The following is a 17825-nucleotide window of genomic DNA, read 5'->3' as shown; positions in this document are numbered from 1 at the left end:
TTTTTTTCTTAATAATTATTTCTTATTTTTTTATTTTAATAACTTTATTTTATCTTACTTTATTTTATCTTATCTTCTTTCTTTCTTTCTTTCTATTTTTTCTCTCTTTTACTCTGAGCCGTGTGGACGAAAGACTTTTGGTGCTCCAGCCAGGCATCAGGGCTGTGCCTCTGAGGTGGGAGAGCCAACTTCAGGACACTGGTCCACAAGAGACCTCCCAGCTCCACGTAATACCAAACAACGAAAATCTCCCAGAGATCTCCATCTCAACACCAAGACCCAGCTTCACTCAACGACCAGCAAGCTACAGTGCTGGACACCCTATGCCAAACAACTAGCAAGACAGGAACACAACCCCACCCATTAGCAGAGAGGCTGCCTAAAATCATAATAAGGCCACAGACACCCCAAGACACACCACCAGACGTGGACGTGCCCACCAGAAAGACAAGATCCAGCCTCATCCACCAGAACACAGGCACTAGTCCCCTCCACCAGGAAGCCTACACAATCCACTGAACGAACCTTAGCCACTGGGGACAGATACCAAAAACAACGGGAACTACGAACCTGCAGCCTGTGAAAAGGAGACCCCAAACACAGTAAGATAAGCAAAATGAGACGACAGAAAAACACACAGCAGGTGAAGGAGCAGGGTCAAAACACACCAGACCTAACAAATGAAGAGGAAATAGGCAGTCTACCTAAAAGACACGAGTGCAGGGCAGTGTGTTTGCATGTGAAGGGGATAAGAAGTAACATCTACGGAGCCCAAACCACATGCTGGGCATCCCCCCGTGGGCACTCAGACCTCTCTGTGAGCAAGACGTGAGGGTCCCCATTTTACAGATGACGAAACGGAGTCTTAGAGAAGCGTGGAGACTTACAGGGTCACACAGTTGGAAAGAAGTAGGTGACCATTCGAGCCCAGCCTCGCTTCACTCCCAAGTCCTCGCTTTCTGCTGCGTCCTCCTTCACTGCAGTGGACGCAAGACACCCTGGGGCCTGAATCAGAGACAGATTGCCAGTAGTTTCCGCTGCATCCAGCATCTCATCTGGGCAAGCGAAGGCACGGCACTGAGGCTGGATTACAGTCCAAGAGCCCACACACAACCTCCTAGCCCACTGCCCTCGGCCTGTGGGACCCTGAGCCAGCTGGGTCTCCCTGGCCTCCCTAACCTTATCCGACAAACAGGGATAACAGTAATACTGCTGCCCCGGATGATGGCTGTGAGGCACAGATGAGGTACCGTGCGTGCAGAAAGGGCTCAGAGGAGCATGTGGCACAAGGACTTAATAAATGCTTAATAAACACCACCTGCTATTGCCAAAGGAGGGTTCCTTTTACAGATGCAAACACGCAAGCTCAGAGAGGTTAGGTGACGTGCCCAAGGTCACACAGTTAGTATCAGGAAGCGTCAAATCCAAATAGATCTTAATCACAGCAATCCCTCTGCATTAATTCAGTCAACAAGCATGAGATGAGCACTTACTGTATGCCACACCCTGTGCCAGCGCCTGGGTATCTGGGGACACCAATGTGCAAAGTACAGCTGCTGTGTCTGCTCTCAGGGAGGACGTGCTCTTATAGGGACCCGGGGACAGAAGCTGCAGGTATGATTCATAGTCAGGTGCAGGAAACCTCGTGACCAGGGTACAGAGCTGCTGTAGGAGCAGAGGCGAGGGTGGCCCGCACCAACACAGCCTCGGGGGCCACTTAGCCCCACAGACAGCCTCCTGGGGGACAGGATATCCACGCAGGACCGGATGGTGAGTACAGGTTACTCAGGCGAGAGGGTATAGGGAACAGCATGTGCTGAGGTCTGGAAAAGAAAGGCAGCATTGTGTGCTCAGAGGACGTCGAGGAGGTTCAGGACGGGAGGAACTCAGAACTGGGGAGGTGGAGAGCTTGGGGGGAGGATTTGGTTTATACCCACAGGAAGGCAGAGGGAAACCAGTGACAGGATTCACTGTCAAGAAAGGCAGCACGGGGAGGACGGACTGGAACGGGCAGGGCGCGCAGCTGGCAAGGAAGGGGACAAGCAACCTGTCCCCCATCACTGGATCCCTCCGATGGGGCGGGCAGATGGGTAGGGTACGGAAGGAAGCAAGCTCCGGGGGCTGTGATGCTCGTGGAGCTGTCTGTCTGTCTGTCTTTCTTCTGCATGTTTGCCATCCCCACTCCTGCTGGGCATCCCCCTGCCTGCTTTAGGGAAAGGCAGTCTCTAAGCCGGGTTCTCTGGGCTGCAGTGGCTCTGAGGCTGGTTCCCCAACAGTGGCTGTCCGGAGATGCCAGCATGGCCCCTAGGATGGATGCTTTAGAAGGCCAACCCGGGGGGCAGGGGCATTCCTGCAAGCGAGCTCTGTGGCCTCCTCAGAGGGCACCCCTGGGCTCTGCCCGTCCCAGGAGGAGGGCTGCCCATGAAGGTCTCGCCCCCTTTACTGGCCCTGCACTGCCCAGGCCGGGCAGAGGGACACGCACGTGGGCCCTCACCCCGCCCTGAGCTGAGTCGGGTTCCCCACACAGAATCAGAAGGGAAACCGTCGTTTCCATGGTGAGGGGAGGCCGGCACAGCTTCCGGGACCCCCAGGCAGGCAGGCAGGCAGGCAGGCAGGCAGGGCCCAGAGAATAAATAACCAGTGTGGAGAACTGCAGGTCCCTCTGCAGAGTCCGGCAGTGGTCAGCACCCCTTCCCCAGCTCAGTCTCAGGCTCACAGCCCCTCTCTGTCCCACCCCTGCTGCCCAAGTGTGGCCCTTGGGGGTCTGGGCTCCTGGACCCTCTCGGTCTGCCCCCCCAGGGCCCAATCTTGCCCCTTGCATCATGTCCTGCTGCTGCCTGGCGCTCACCGCCCCTTCACACCGCCCCTACCCCTCTGACCCCCTCCGTGAGGCTCAAGAGCCCTTGCCGAGCTCACCCTGCCCAATCCACGCACTTACCAGCAGGACTTCTGAGGGCTCGAGAGCCCGAGCAGGGGAACAACGTACAAGTGTTTCCCTGAAGAGGAAGGTTTTTCACTGGGCTTTGATGGGGCGCCTGTGTTTCCCCAAACACAGACTCTGAACGTCAGAGATGGGGCGTTGATCTAAACCACGCGCGATTATTTTGCTTCTGAAATGCCATGCCTCACTTTTTGTGTACAGACAGAATTTTCAGATCTGAAATAACAGGGTTCATATTGCCTTGTTGGCATGGAACACCAAATCAACCACAAGACACCATGGGCGAGGTCCAGGGGGGCCGGCGACACATCGTGTGGATTATTTGCCACCAGGAGGAAGGCGACGTCTTGAGAAAGAATTCCCACGTGTGTAAGACCCTCCAAAATCGTAACGCTGCCTGGGGAGCCGCAGTGATCGGCAACGGGGGCTCCTGAAATGAGGGTGCTTAGAAATAGCAGCGTCTGATAGACACACTACTATGTATAAGATAGATAACGAATGAGAACCTGCTATAGAGCTCAGGGAACTCTTCTCAGTGCTCTATGGTGACCTAAATGGGAAGGAAACCCCAAAAAGAGGGGGTATATGTATACGCAGAGCTGATTCACTATGCTGTACAGCAGAAACCAACACAACATTGTGGAGCAACTATACTCCAATAAAAATTAATGTTAAAAAGTTAAGACACGTTGAAGACTTTGACATCGTCACTTGTTCGATTTTTAAGAAAAGGCATTTTAGTCAATTGTATGAATATTCTAAACTAGTAATTAAGATTTTAAAAATGTGTTCCGGCTGGTCATGGGAGTCATAGGTGTCAATCTCAGTTAATTAGGGTTACCAAGGGGGAGGGGGGTTGGGGGAGGGATGGAGTGGGAGTTTGGGATTAGCAGATGCAAGCTATTATATAGAGAATGGATAAAGAACGAGGTCCTACTCTAGAGCACAGGGAACAATATTCAGTATCTTGTGGTAAACCATAATGGGAAGGAATTTTTTTTAAATGTATATATATATATGCATGTATATATATATGTAACTGAAGCACTTTGCTGTATAGCAGAAGTGAACACAACATTGTAGATTAACTATACTGCAATTAAAAATACAAAGAAAAAAAAAAGAAACAGCATGTCCGGAAGGGCGAATTCAGGGAGGCCAACCTGAGTGCAGGATGCCAGGCAACAAACCCCTGCTCCCTGCCAACCGGCTACCGGAGAGAAAGTCAAGGAGCCGCAGGGTCCAGAAAGACGGCTTCCGGCTCCAGAACTGCAGGAGTTTGAGGCTCCTTCTTACTGTATCTGCAATGATTTCAAATAATTACTGAATGAATGAATGAATGAGAAATGCATGGATACGTGAAAGAAGCCAGTGACCCAGTGACCATTTACCCTGAAAGTAAGTATGGGCCTGTGGGTAGACAAAGGTGGACGTACCTGCCTAGGATGTTTTCACCATGGAATTCTGTGCTCATTTATGCGGCAACTTTATGAACTGATGCCAGATTGTGATTTATAATGAGAAATATATATTCTCCCTCCATTCCTGGCACAGAGCCCCTAAAACCCTGGGAATTTCCCACATGACAGAGTTATAACTGTGTTTTTTGTTATGTCAATGAGGTGACTTTTGGAAAGACCCTAGGTCACCTAAGGATGGGAGTTGCTAGCCAGTGGAGATGACATGTGATTGGAGGGTTGGAACTTTCAGTCCCCCCCGCAACCCAACCCACTCCCTCCTGGGAGCAGAGAGGGGCTGGAGGTTGAATCAATCAGCCAACGGCCAATGATCTGATCAATCATGCCTGTGTAATGAAGTCTCTGTAAAAACCCCCAAAGGACAGTGTCCTAAGAGCTTCCAGTTGGTGAACCTGCGGAGGTGCAGGGCTAGTGGTGCCTGGGGGGCATGGCAGCCCCGGCCCCTTCCCCAGGCCTTGTCCTCTGCATCTCTTCCATCTGGCCACTCCCGAGTTATACCCTTTCTAATAAACTGGTGATCTAGTAAGTAAAACGTTTCTTTAAGCTCTGTGAGCCATTCTAGCAAATTACTCAAACCCAAGGAGGGGGTGTTTGGAACCCCTGATCTGTAGCTGGTCGGTCAGAAGCTGGTGTCTGAAGTGGGGAGCAGGGGGCAGTCTTGTGGGTCTCAGCCCTCCCCCTGTGGGGTCTGACGCCCTCTCCAGGTAGACAGGGTCAGAACTGAGCTAGGCTGTAGGATACCCAGCTGGTGTCGAGAACTGTTTGGTGTTGGAAAGAACCCACACAACAGAACTGGTGTCAGAATCGCAACTACTTTGCAAGGGTCTAAGGTGCAAGGGTCTCCTCTCATCTCCTAGGTGCTCAGAAAACAGAAGAACAGGCAGCGGTCAGCACTGATTACACGTCCACAAACAGAGTGTGACGCTTTGACATGAAGTGGCAGTGACGTGGGTGCCACTGGTGGTCCCTTTGTAAAAGGAGCAGGGCTCTGTGGGGCCTTCCCAGGACAGACCTCCCCTCCCCGACCATGTCCTCCACCTGCCTCTTGCCTATAGAAAAACTTTAGCCAAAGAATAAATTTAATCGGAGAAGTGAGAAACTGCAGAAGCAAAGGAAAATAGTCGAACAAGAAAACATAATAAGAGCTTAGTCATAAAACAAAGTCAAGGACCTTTAGTTCCTCCTCAAGGGCTACAGATAATATTCTGAGCCGTATCCTGTGAGCTGTCTTGTAGATACTAAAACCCCCATCAGGGGGAAGAAGTTAACTACACGATGACCAGACTGTAGCCATGACATAAGCGGCCACAATGCCGAGAACTGGCCTCAAGAAAATGGGAACACACCGACCCAGGAACTAAAGATTAACTGTACTTAAAACAATCAAGATGATACTGGTCAGACCACCACATTACTGGTTTCAAGACGACTGTCAGAGCTGACTGTGCTGTTTCTGCAGGTAGATCCCCTCCTCCACCTGTACACCCCTGAAACTCCCCTTTAAAAGCTCTTGGCCTGTCAGCAATGGGATGTCGGTTCTTTGGGACATGAGTCCGCTTTCTTTCCAGGACTGCCGGCTTCCTCAATAAAGCTATCTTTCCTTTTACCCAACATTTGTCTCTCAATATTGGATTCTTGAGCAACGAGCAGCCAAAGCTGAGTTTGGTAACACCTTCGCTGAGCCTGTAAACAAGCGGCCACCCCTGTCCTGTGAGTCTCAGGGGCTGTGGAGCCCTAGGCAGGGAGGTCTGGGAGGTGCTGTGTAAGGGGTGGGGGGACACCGGGGAAATCGGGCTGACGGTCTGCAGGAGGCCGGGTCTACACCAGAGTGGGTCTGGGGGCCTACATAGCTAAGGGCATCTATACCACATGGAGGCGGGGGAAGCAGGGCACGTGGAGACAACTGCCCCTTCTTTCCAACCTGATTTCCCAAACTCTGAGACTGAAGCTGACCCACGGGGCCCCAATCAGAGCCCCATGACCCACTCTGGACCCTAGCTGTGGGACCCTCCCAAAGACTGCACAGCTGTGGCCACCACTGTGGGCCTCGGTGAGCTCTGGCGGGGCTGGAAACACTCCCTTGGTGACAGCAAACCAGGGGGCCAGACCCGAAAGACTTGGCCAGAAAGGTAAATCGACGGCGCACGAAACCCATAGCCCTCCTCCTGAGTCTATGGCACAAGTCACTAACTAATCACCACGCTGTCGCTGAGACTGTCTTAATTTCAGAATCTCTCCCAGCACAAAGTCCAGGCACCAGACAAGCTGAATTACCTCAACTGCCGAAAACTCTTACCCCCTCTAGGCTAAACTTCTGGGGAAGAAAGCTCACAACTTGCCCGTGAGCAAGCCTCTCTGCCCTGGATTCTTTCTCCTTTGTCCCTGGGTGGAATCGGGCCACGCCTGATGTCTACAAAGAGGAATTTTAATAGAATCGTGGCAAGCCTGGGAAATACTACCATTCCCCGTGACCCCTAATTAAGACGCAGAGAGCACACAGCCAGCGTCGCTCGGTGTCGTAGATGCTGGGGCTTAATTGAGGGAAAGAGAAGCGCAGAGGTAGGTGGCCAGGCAGCATGGGGCTGGGGCGGGGAGCTGAGCCCCTCCAAGGCGGCTCTGAGCTCCTGAAATGGGGCCGGACCATCACATTAAGTGAGTCTCCTGGAAGCTGATATTAATACGCGGTCTCCCCGCAGGCTGGTAATCCCCAGACGGCAGGAAGGGCAGAGGCCAGCGGAATGCTGCTTGGTCTCTCCAACACAGGCGGGTGAGAGAGAATTTTAACAGCTCCATTTTCAAATTTTTCCACACAATTTAGATCATAGCCAACAAGCCACCAGCCAAGTGTCAATGCTGGCGGCGATTTTCGGGCAGCCTGGACAAAGGGGCAAGGGTCTCAGGTTCAAGACCATGCTCTGCCTCTCCCCATGGGTATCCTGGGCACGTCACGGCCCCTCTAGCTTCCATCCCTTCCCCTGACAGGTGGGGCAGCTGGACCCACAAGTGAAGGTCCTTCTGATGATGGAATGTCACAGGGACCTCGGGAAAGCAGAGCTTCGATTCATTCCTGAGAGATGACTGCTGCTGCTTCTGACGTCATGGGCTCCTTTGTTCAGGGAAGAGGTCACACTGAGGCCCCTCGTGCACACACGTGGAGCGTGAGCCATCCAGCCCCACCTGGGAGGGGAGGGCAGCGGGGCTTTGTGCCCTCTGAGCAGGCCCTCGGGGAGACAGAAGAGGGGTAGCGCTGGGACCAGGGAGCATCCTGGACAGAGAGGGATTGTAACCTCAGCCTCTTCCCTTTGGGATTTGTAGGGGGTTGAATAGTGACCTCCAAAAGATACGTCTGTATCCTAACCCCCAGAACCTGCGAATGTGACCTTAAAAGGTCTTTGCAGATATAAGCAAGTTAAGCATCTCAAGACCAGATCATCCTGGATTATCTGAGCGGGTCTTAAACCCAGTGACAAGTGTTCTTATAAAGAGGCAGAAGACGGGACACACAGACACACAAGGAGGAGGCCTGTGAAGACGGAGGCAGAGACTAGAGTGATGCGGCCACAAGCCAAGGAACGCCTGGGGCCACCAGAAGCTGGAAGAGGTAAGGAAGGATCCTCCACTAGAGACTTCGGAGGGCGCACGGCCCTGCTGACACCTCGATTTCAGATGTCTGGCCTCCAGACCTAGAGAGAAGTCTGTTAATTTAAGGCCCCAGTTTGTGGTAACTTGTTACAGCAGACCCAGGACACTGACCCAGGCTCAAAGTTATCGGGCGGCGGTGGGGGGCGGGGGGTCTCAGCTGGGCCAGGAGGGGATGGCTCAGCCCCAGGTGCCCCGAACGGGACCTCCTCGTGAGAAAAGGGGCTCCATTCTGGTGACCCTGCCTGGGGCCCCGGGGGTCCCGGAGGAGGAAGCTGAGTCCAGCCCCGTGTACAGCTGGGTCTGGAAGACCCTCTGCCCCCAGCTGCTCAAGCTCTGCCAACAGCCGCCCTGCAGGCCTGTGTGGACTCAGGGCAGCGTGTTGGGGGTCCCTCAGACTGGACAGGGCTCGTTTTCAACCGCTGAGGAGAACATTCGGAAAAAAGCCTCAAGAATGCCGCAGACCCTGCTGTTACGGGCACGCAGAGCTCCAAGCAATTCAATGGAACAATAAAGAGATGTTTCTTCCCGCGAGCGGGAGTCCAAGGCGGCGATGACGGTGACCTCGACGGGCCTCGTGGTGCCTGGTACCCGGCACGAGCTATCGGACAGCGGCCAGGATGGTGACCGCGATGCAGGCGGTGGTGACGGGGCTGTGGGTCCTGGCTGGGTTTAAGGAACTCCCGGGGGCGAGCGGCCACACCCCGGTCCAGGTCCTGAGCCGCCTGACGCCCAGCTCCGGGCCTCACTCCCGTCTCTTCCGGTTCCCAGGCTCTCAAGCCAGCATCTCGACCTCCTCCTCCGGGCCTTACCCCAGCTGGCTCCCGCCCAGAAGCTCCTCCCGCCTCTCCCTCCGCCTCACAAGCCGTCCCCATGGAAGCTGTCCTCCCCGGAGGAGCCAGCCCTGGAGCCACCCGCGCTGTGCCCCAGCTCCCCACCCCCGCTGCTGTGTCCACACCAAGGCCTGATCGGTAGGACCTGCAGGCCAGCCGACCCCATGACCTCTGTCTCCCCTCTCGTGTTTTCCATGGTGAGGAAAAGTAACGAGAGTGCTGGGACGTTTAAGGGAAGAGCCGCAGGAGGGGGCGGCTTCCCTCGGGCTCAGGAGGCTGACAGACAGGAGGCTGGGTGGGGAGGAGGCCCGCAGAACCGGCCTGCTGTGCATGAAGGGGTCTCTGCAGGGCCAGGCTGGAGCCCCGAGTGACGGGGAAGTCAGGGGGCAGCCCCCAAGGCTCCGGGCTGGGATGGCCCTGGTGCTCTGCCCAGAGCCCGTCCTGCCCACAGCAGCCGCGTTCCCCGTAACCTGGAACATGCGACAGCGGGACCCGGCTGTCCACGGCAACGAAAGGGGCGAGCAGGTCTCACCTGGAGATCAGGACTCCGGGTAGGTTCAGGAGGGCTGTGAGGACCCCCGGAAAGGGAATGAGGGTATGCGGGCTTCTGGCAGGGCTCTCGGGAGCCTGTGCCCCCAGGGAGGTCCTGCCTGGGGCCAGAGCCCTGCATCACTCTCGCCGCGCTCATTCATTCAGCAATTGTCCCCTGAGGGACTTCCCTGGCAGTCCGCAGTCCAGTGGTTAAGGCTTCGCCTTCCAATGCAGGGGATGTGGGTTCGATCCCTGGTCGGGGAGCTAAGATCCCACATGCCTCGTGGCCAAAAATCCAAAACATGAAACAGAAGCAACATTGGAACAAATTCAATAAAGACTTTAAAAATGGTCCACATCAAAAAAAATCTTAAAACAAACAAACAAACAAAAAAGCTAGCAGTCTCAGGGCTGCTATGTTAAAAAACAAGACAAAACAAAAATGCCCCTTGAGCACCCACCTCGAGCCCCTGCAGGAACCAGCCAGCCAGGGTCCACACTTGGGGAAGGGGCCCCCCTTGCGGCAGGGGTGGCAGGCAATACACACACACACACACACACACACACACACACACACACACACACACAGGAGAAAGGAAGAGGGGACTGGCCAGAGGCACGGGGTCGGGTGCAGTGAAGGCGGCTCTCAGGAGGTGACATTTAATCTATAACGTCCCTTCCAGCTCAGCATCCTCTCGTTTAAAGATCGCATCATTGGGCTTCCCTGGTGGCGCAGTGGTTGAGAATCTGCCTGCCAATGCAGGGGACACGGGTTCGAGCCCTGGTCTGGGAGGATCCCACATGCCGCGGAGCAGCTGGGCCCGTGAGCCACAACTACTGAGCCTGCGCGTCTGGAGCCTGTGCTCCGCAACAAGAGAGGCCGCGATAGCGAGAGGCCCGCGCACCGCAATGAAGAGTGGCCCCCGCTTGCCGCAACTAGAGAAAGCCCTCGCACAGAGACGAAGACCCAACACAGCCAAAAATAAATAAATAAGTAAATAAATTAAAAAATTAAAAAAAAAAAAAAGATCGCATCATTTTGTTTTTTCCTTTTAAGTAAGATCAGAGTGGAGGAGGTAAAAAGGAGAGGAAAACCCCCGCGGGGGTGTGAGCGAGCCCAGGACTGAAACCCTGTTCTTTCCACATTATCATCAGCGCTTTCGGGCCAAAGCCTTCTAGATCCTTTTGAGGCCCGCACTCCTGTTTGTTCCACAAATCTCACTAAAGCAGGCTTCGCCGCGATAGTATTCCTTCTCGCGGCAATGCTACCGTAATCCCCAGCCAGCCACTCCGTCCTGGCTCCATCAGAAAGAGAATCCATAAAATATGAAGGAGATAAACTTGATACGGTGCCGGTCACTTTGGTTCCCGACTTGAGAAATATGGGAGTGTGTGAGCCGGATGACGGGCGCGGTGGCCTTTCGTAGGGACGACAGAGATGTAATTCTCAGCGCACCTAAATCAATCACCTTGGAAAACACACTTGGAGGCAGCAGGCGGCAGGTGAGTTCCCGCGAGTAGATGATGGGGGCTTTGGGGGTGGGTAACTCTACGATGCCTCTCACACATGTTGATTTTTACTGCGCGATATTTTCTAGGAAACACCGGCAAAGCAAAGAAAGGTAAAGCACCTGAGTGCTTGAAAAAAAAAAAAAAAAAAAGCTGGGAAATAACTCTTGTAGATATAGAACAGCCCGGCTTTCTGACTTCCAGAAATGCTACTTTCTAAGTCAGCGGGATTTCAACCTTTTGGGTTTCAGTTTCCCAGGTATGAAGACTCAGTGATACCCCCTTTTTTAAAGGGCCGACAAGGGGTGCTGTCAGCCCCTTAAAAGAGAATATGTTCTGGAGGTGGTTGGCCTGGGACCTGGCATGTAGTAAGTGCTCAATAAATGTGAGTTTCCCCTCTCTCTTCCCTGTAAGCCCCACCTCTGATAGATGAAAAGATTTGCATTAGATTATCTCAAAGTCCCCAAATTCTAAGAATCCAGGTGGAAAAAGTTCTGCTTAGACTTGATCTCAAAGTTATTTTCCTATGTATCTTAGTGGAAAATATTACAAAAATGCCTTACCTTTCATTCACTCATTTATTTAAAAAATACACATGCACACACACACATCAGGGGCTTACTGTGAGCCAGGTCCTATTCAACTTTGGTTCACTGGCCCTTTCTAGCAAAGCCATGAGGCTGGCAGGGCAGCTGATACAATGACAAGAGGCACTGAAAGCCGTGAGGCCATATGGCAAATCGGTGGGGGGCAAAGATGGGCCATCCCCTACTTGAGCACCCCATGCTTGTATTGGGTGGCCCAAAAAAATTCTTTCGGAAAAACCTGAACTCTTTGGCCAGCCCAATATTTCCTGCTGGGACAGCACATTGTAAGGAGGACCGTGACACAACACCGACGTGACAGGCAGGGGATTCCAAGTGCTTTTCACCATGCTGATGCTTTAACAGTATCTCATTCTCCTCCATCAGCCCCCCAAGAGGGAGTTCTAAATCCCCATCCCTGTGTTTCACAGACAAGAAACGGAGGCTTGGAGCTCTCCAGGTCCACGCCTAAGTCCAGCGGAGATGCATGCGATTTTCTCCAGTCCTTTCCCCTCGATGAGAATGCCCACCCCTCCCCAAGGAGGGCTCTAGCCGAGTGAGCGCATGCTACAGGACCCTGCCCATCTGGCCACAGGCCCTCGGTGAGTGTGTCATAGTCTCTTTCCTGCCCACCTGGAACTAGGTCTGGAGAAGCTGGCTGAGCGGGTCCCTGAGCTGCTCCGTGATATGCACACATGGTCCAAGGCCGCCGTGTTGGACGGGGCATCTGTGGGGCAGGCCGAGAGCGTCCGGATGCAGGGGCCAGCGGGGGAAGAGCTAGTCCCCCAACGGGAAGAGGGAGGAGCAGCTGTTGGATGAGGGAGAGAGAGCGGACAGGTCCCACCAGCTTTCCAAGCCCCCGCCCACACGCCACGACGCTCGCCTCCCAGGGCTGTCTGCCTGTGGGTTCCGGAGCGCGTCTGACTTCCTACTGTACTTAGGTCAACTAGAGTCAGTTTGTTTTGCAACCCGCAGAGCCCTAACTAGGACACGAAGTGTGGCTCCGTGGCTCAACCTGGGTTCCTTCTGCTCCCAGATGCTGCAGGATTATACATCAGGAGAGAGACAGAGAGAGAAGGGGGGTCACAGAGGCACATTCTGGCTTTGGCCGTGGCCTCGGGGTGGGTGGCGTGTTTGCCTCCTTTCCCACCCCGGTGCCCAGTACCCTATGTGTCCATCTTCAGAGTTACCTGATTTCACACCTGCTAAGTGACAAGTCCAAGTTGTGATAAGCCTGTCGTTATGTGGTCCCTCCCATGCGCCCCTGTGACTGCCTGGCAAGGCTCCTCCTCCCTCAGTCCCAGGGACAGGCATCAGCAAACCCAGACCAGCGCTCACATCCTGCCCTGCTCTGCGCAGGATTCAGTGCTGGCCCAGACCTCGGAGCTGCCCACCCGGGTCAGAGCTGGGATCCAGATGCCCGCATGCCCTCACCCCTCCCCGCTGGGGCTGCCCACCTGACCATGTGTCACTCTCCAGCTTGCACACTTCCCCACCACCTTGGGATCAACTCCAACTCCCTCCACCGGAATGCAGGCCTCTCTTAACGTGACCCCAACCTGACATTCAGGCCTCACCTCCTTCAGCTGCCACCATGCCCAAACAGCACACCAACCACTGGCCCAGCATTTTCCAGCCTCCCTGCCCCTGCATGTTTTGTTTTCTGTTTTCAAAGATGATGTCCTCCAGGTTGGCCTGGAAAACTCCTACACATCCCCCAAAACCCTTCTCAAATGTCACCTCCTCTTTGTGGTTCTCTCTAAAGCTCCCCAGCACACAATCCCGACCAATATCGATTGCTCTTTCATCTCTTCTACGACGTCTCACTCTAAAGCACGGTGACAGTGCCTAAGACTTCTTGGCATGTGTGTCATCCCCTCACTAGACTGTGAGCTCCTGGAGGACCGGGGACAAGTCTCTTGTCCGTGTTGTGATTCCCCAGGCCTAGCGAGCCCCGGAATGTCACAGGCACTCCAAAAGTGTTGTTTGAACTAGATTAAATTACTCTGTGGGCTCCTGCCCAGCAGATAACTTTGAGTTTTGTTACCCCAGGGCTAGCTTTGAATTAGCTGAGGTGATCACTACATCAGCCTCCACAGTTCCAGGAAAGCATCAGGGCAGGAAGAGAAGACAAGGTCCACAGCCCGAGTCCTGGGTCCAGCACACCTTTCCCAGGAAAGGCGGGGGCCAGGGCAGAGCATGTGGTTTGGGGGTTACCTCCCTGCCCACCTCCCCCCAGCACGTGCTTCACCCCCGATCTCACGGTTTCACCATCCTCCCCGCTCCAGTAACCCCCTGGCAAGGCAATCTCTGACTCTATGACATGGCAAAGGTGGGGCAGCGTCTTCTATCCAACACGAAGCGAATCAGACCCAGCATCCAAGAATATCAAACAACAGGTTCTAACCAAGCCGACCCATTTCTGAGACCACCCCTCCCCCGACAAAGATGGGGAGCTGACTCGGCCTGCTGGGCGGGACGGTACCAGTACTTACTTACCCACGTAGTGTGACCAGCCCAGGCCACCGGCCTCGGACCCCATGAACAGGGCAGCCCTCTCCCAGCACACACCACCGAACACTTCGCAATCCCACTTGGGCGAATTTTCGATGGAGGACCTCCAGCAAGTCTTTCTAACAGGTCGGGGTTTGGGGGTAGCGTTGGGAGTGCATTTCATTGAGGAAAAGTAGGCCGGGCTGGCCTCACTTCCTGTGCCTCGCATCGGGGTCAGGGGTTTGGCACAATCTAGTTCAATAACGGCCACATGTCGGGAAGAAACTGGGCTCCTGGTAGAGGCGCCGACCCAGGAGAGAGTGCCCATGACAGCTCGGCCTCTGCAACAAGCCAGGCTGCTGCAGCCAAGGGCCACATGCTGGGGCTTCAAACGATACACATTTATCCCCTCACAGTCTGGGGCCGCAAGTCTATCAAGGTGTCCCCAGGGCCACACTCCCTCCGGAGGCTCCAGGGGAGGGTCCTTCCTGCCTCTCCCAGATGCTGGCGGTCCTTGGCTTGTAGACGAGCCCGTCCAACCTGGCTCCGTTGTCCCCTGGCCTCAGCCTCTGGGTCTCCTCTGTGTGCCCCTCCCCTTCTTATCAGGACCCCAGTCACTGGGCTCAGGGCCCACCCCGCTCCAGTGGGGTCTCATCTACGTTACCTCTGCAAGGGCCCCATTTCCAAATACGGTCACGTTTGGAGGTTGTGGGTGGGCAGGAATTTGGGGGGAAACTATTCACCCTAGTACAACAAGCAAAGTGCGTTCTTAGCAGGGAAGGAGGTCTGAACAGAAGCTGATAGAGGAGACAGAGGAGGAATCCAGCAAGACTCCCGGGCACGGCCGGGTGACACAGTTGCTGACACTCTTCCGTCTTCACTGTGCACACCCTTCTCCCTTCGGACGGTCTCTAAAACTGGCCTGGGCTCTGTCCACCCGGGGCACCCACTCTATTTTCCCACAAAGACCCAAGTATCCCGACAGCACTTTCCCCGCCGCAGGGGCTCGGAAGGCCCTTCCCTTAAGGTTCCAGAGAAGCACCTGAACCGTGGCCCGAAGTTAACTTTCACGTGTTGAAACCCAGCATCTCAGCGTCCCCAGTGGGTTCAGGGGTGGGTCCTGACCAGGCCGGCCATGGCGACGGTAACTCACATTCAGGACCGCCCTCAGGTCCCCCAACCTCCCCAAACCTTCAGGCTGGGGATGCCGGCCCCGACTCTGCATCTCTAATCTCGCCAGGTCCCCCCTGCCGCTCGGGCCACCAGGACCGCGGCCTCAGGTCCCCCAACCTCCCCAAGCCTTCAGGCTGGGGATGCCGGCCCCGACTCTGCATCTCTAATCTCGCCAGGTCCCCCCTGCCGCTCGGGCCTCCGGGACCGCGGCCTCACAGAACCCCCATGCCTGGCGTTGTCCCTCCCGGACCACAGAGCCCACCCGCCTGGCACTCGTTCTGTGCCCTCGCTCCCCTGTGTGCTGTGATGTCCCCAGGGGAGGGGACGGTAGGATGAGGTCTAGGTGCAGTGAAGACCCCCGTGTGCTGAATAAAGTGAATGGAATCACCACGGCGGGTGTAGACTCTTTGCAAGGTTGCAGATGCCCTGGGCTCCGTACTCTTCCCTGCAGACACAGCTCCAGGGAGCTCACGCCCCAGCTCACAGCTGAGCCTTGGCGAGATGGGCCCGTGAACTGGTCTTCCGAGCCAGGGTCAGGTGGAGGGCGGGGCGCTCAGCATCTTCCCTGAGGCTGGATCACCAGGAGAATCGCAACAGCGGCAGTAAGCGCACACCTCCGAGTGCCACTCTGCTCTGCATCGGTCACATGCAGTCCCACTTTAACTGAGCAGCCACCGACAGACAGGGAAGCCAGGGCCCCAGCAGGGCCACCGTCGGCCAACACGTGGCCTCGGGGGAGTGTGGCTGATCCGTCCCCACAGCCCCGTGGCTGGACCCGGCCTCAGAGTTTCGGGTCCCCGCCGGGTGGCTCTGGGTCCCCTGGGGCAGGCTGTCTCTGTTTTATGCAGCAGCTATGGGGAGGGGGGCAGGACCTCACCTGGGCTGAGCACCTAAGACACACCTGGCATGTGCCCCTGCCCCCTCTGTCTCTTCCATACTGGTCACAGGCAGCGGGGACCGCCAGACCACTTCCTCCACGTCCTGGTCACTGACCGAAGGGTCATCAGGCACCCACAGCCGGGAAGCCCTGTGGCGCACGCGCCAGGGGTGCAGCAGTGACCGGAGTGGACCTGCCCCCCCGCAGGGAGAGGCCCTGACACGTGTGTTGGGGACCTGCCAGGTGCTTGGTCCTCACACGGGGGAGAGAACAGGACAGACCCAGCCCCTTCCTCCTGAGAAGGACAGGAGACATGCAATGAACAGCTAGATCACAGAGTCCAGAGGTGGCCGGTGCTGAGGAGGGGAAGGGATGGGTGATGAGTGATGGGCAAGGATGGTAGCAGCTGGGCCGGGGGTGCTGTTTTAAAGAAGGGGGCATGGAAGGCCTCACCCAGAAGGACATTTCAACACAGACCTCAAGGAGGTAGGGCAAGTCATGCAGAGCCGGGGGAAGGTCTCCTGGGCTGGTCACAGCACCTAGGAGGAAGCCCTCGATGCAAAGGTTCCTTGGCCATCACTGAGTCTTTAACCATTTCTTTCTGCTTGTTACTCACATGTTACTGCACACCTACTATGCACCGGGGCTCTTCTCAAACTGCCTCACCGAGCAGACGTTCATGCCTCCACATTAATCAGGGCTCACAGGACAGGCTGACCTGCCGCCAAGGCCCTGAGCCTCTCACAGGCAGGCTGCTTAGCATGCTGGCCCTTCGCTGCGCCCCTGTACCCATCCACCTGAGGGCTAGAGGGCCCTGGGGGCTGGGGCTGGGGGCCTAAGGGCAGGGATGTGGGTCCCAGGGCTCGAGGCCACGTACACGGCTGCAGGCCGGCCTCCTCCACCGCTGACAAGGAATCTCTGCACCCAGTGCCACGCTGGGAAGGGTGGTGGCCACACCCTCTGCCGGGGGTGGGGGGACGCTGTGAGGAAGGGTGCTGGGGCCTCTCCGGCATCCCCGATCAAAAGCCCCCTCCACTTGGTCACCCCAGTCACTCCACCGTCACCCAGGGGAGGCAGGGGTGCTGCCTAGCCTCGTCTTCCCTGGGGTCCAGAACCACACTTGGCTGAGCCCTCACCCAGCACGGACAAGGGATCTGCTTGCTTAGCCGCTCTGCTTGCCCTGCTGGGAGCCCTGGGCTTCCATCAGCCTGCGGGGCCCTAGGGTTCACCGCCCGGCTCCCCTACAAGCTCCCCCATGGCCACCACGATCGCCCAGTGGCCTTTGCTCTGACTGACGCCCACCAGAGACTCATACAAAGACTATGTCTCATACAGACTCGCTCCCGAACACCAGTCCTGCCTCTGACCCAGCCAGCTGAGCCCCTCCCCAGGGCCCAGAGGGGACCCTGAGGGCTGTTTCCAATCCCTGGTGGTCACTGATGGCCGTAAGGCCTCGCGTCGGGGGTGCCGGCACCCCAGCTATGTCCCCAGCTGGGCCCTGGGGTTCTGGCGTGGCTAAAAGGAGACGGGTAAGTTCACAGCATCTTAGGGGATTCTTGTAGATGCCAGGAGAGCCAAGCAGGTATGTGTCTCCCTGACCCAGCCCTAAGACAGGCTTTCTGAGCTGGCTACTTGAGGAAAACCTGCCCTTCCATTAAGGGAAGCGGGCAATAGGCCAACGCCCAGGAATAGGACGTGAAGCCGCGACCAGGGTCACGGGGACAAGGGCAGTGCAGTGAAAGCTCGGAGTGGGTGCTGGATGGAGCT

At 55.8% G+C, this 17825-nt stretch overlaps 1 protein-coding gene across 3 annotated transcripts in view; it reads right to left on the bottom strand.

The window, feature by feature from the left end:
• Nucleotides 1–17825, bottom strand: part of SORCS2 (sortilin related VPS10 domain containing receptor 2) — a 501532-nt gene that overhangs the window by 228243 nt on the left and 255464 nt on the right. The gene's annotated exons all lie outside the window — the stretch shown is intronic.

The sequence above is a fragment of the Eschrichtius robustus genome, chromosome 4, assembly GCF_028021215.1.
Source record: "Eschrichtius robustus isolate mEscRob2 chromosome 4, mEscRob2.pri, whole genome shotgun sequence".
NCBI classification, from domain to species: domain Eukaryota; kingdom Metazoa; phylum Chordata; class Mammalia; order Artiodactyla; family Eschrichtiidae; genus Eschrichtius; species Eschrichtius robustus.
This window is presented reverse-complemented; position numbering and strand designations above follow the sequence as displayed.